This window comes from Palaemon carinicauda, chromosome 45 (assembly GCF_036898095.1).
Source record: "Palaemon carinicauda isolate YSFRI2023 chromosome 45, ASM3689809v2, whole genome shotgun sequence".
Taxonomy (NCBI): Eukaryota; Metazoa; Arthropoda; class Malacostraca; order Decapoda; family Palaemonidae; genus Palaemon; species Palaemon carinicauda.
The window spans coordinates 29,669,045-29,670,677 of record NC_090769.1 but is presented as its reverse complement, the minus strand read 5'-3'; positions in this window follow the sequence as shown (position 1 = coordinate 29,670,677).

Sequence of the window (1,633 nt, the reverse complement as noted above, 5' to 3'; positions counted from 1 at the left end):
GGGGGGGGAGAGATTTTATACTGAACTGAATCTCGTTGGACTTTTATGTTCAACCACTTTCCAACTTGAGGGGAAAAAAAAAGAGTTTAATGGACTAGAACAGAAGAAATCTTAATCGCCTACTTAACAAACGGCTACATTTTATCTACGCGAATAGGAAATGAAGGGAAATTAAGAGCTTGTAAGTGATTTTAAGCAGTAGAGCATGGTGTTAGCTCTCTAAGTCAATGTCCATGTTATTCTTGATGTCTGTTTTATTAATACTAAATCAATAAATATGTAAGATATATTTTCTGTATTATAGACACTTTGAGGATGAGGTAGAGCTGAAAAATCGAGGATTCCATGTCTTTATGTCGGGATGTAAGCCTTAGCATCTTCGGAGTTCTTTGGAAGATGAAGATACATGTAAAGTACCTCTCTCTCTCTCTCTCTCTCTCTCTCTCTCTCTCTCTCTCTCTCTCTCTCTCTCTCTCTCTCTCTCTCTCTCTCTCTCTTTCTGATTTTACATCCATTTATATTTTTATTACCTTCGCCAACGAAGTTGTAAGGAAGTTATGTTTTCGCCCTATGTTTGTGTGTGTGTTTGATTGTTTGTGAACAGCTTCCTGGCCACAATTTTAATTGTAGAGTAATGAAACTTACAGGGATTAACTGTTATAAAAAAAGCTGGAAAGGAATAAACTTTGGAAGGTTAAGGTCAAGGTCAAGCAAAATGCCCAATTCACGTTGTCACAGAGACTTCAAAATTGCTTCATATTTGAGTATATGAAAATCCACGCCAATTAAAACACGTTGGAAGACCAAATTTCAAGGTCAAGTTCGAGCAAAAGGTCGAGAAATAACCTGCCGCTGTGGAGGTCTGTGCTCTATTGATGGCCCCCTCTAGTTTTGTAGTGTCGGTAGTCATGCTGTAAAACAAATTCTAAATTATATTTAGCCCTTGTGAAATAACTGTAAGATACATTTACGTATCATGTATAGAACGAGAAATCTATTGACCTGTTGTGCTTCGAAACCAATAGCGTCTTTTTGTTCATGGAAATCATGATGGTATCATGTAAGTAATAATATTTTCATATCTAGATCCTCTGTAAAATAATTTTTGTCTAACATGATAGAATTTTTCTTCTTTTAATCTTTGCATTTTCCTTGTCCTTCGAGCCATTTTTTTTTCTCTATATATCCGTTCGATAATTTTGTTTTTGGTCTTTGAGTATTATGATTATATCGTAATTATTTCATAGTGCCATTTATGTACATCTCGTTTTACTGATTTGAACATCTTTAATTTTCTTCTTCTCTCGTACGGTTTATTATAATTATTGATATTTTCTACTGTAAAAATTAAGCTGTAAGGTTATAATCTTATGCATATATATCCACTGAAAATAATAATAACATCCTATGCCGTATTATTAGTAACGAATGTTTTTTTTTTCTCAATTGTGTGATGTATAGTATTAGTGATTATTGTGCTTTATTTAGGTAGGTAGTAAGGCTATAATTTTTGTTATGAGCTTTGCCATTGCATGGACTGATTTTTAAAAATGTTTTTTTTTTATCTTTTTTTTTTTTTTTTTTTTTTACTTTTTTTTATCCAAAGTTGCTCATTGGACTTTTCTTTCTTCTT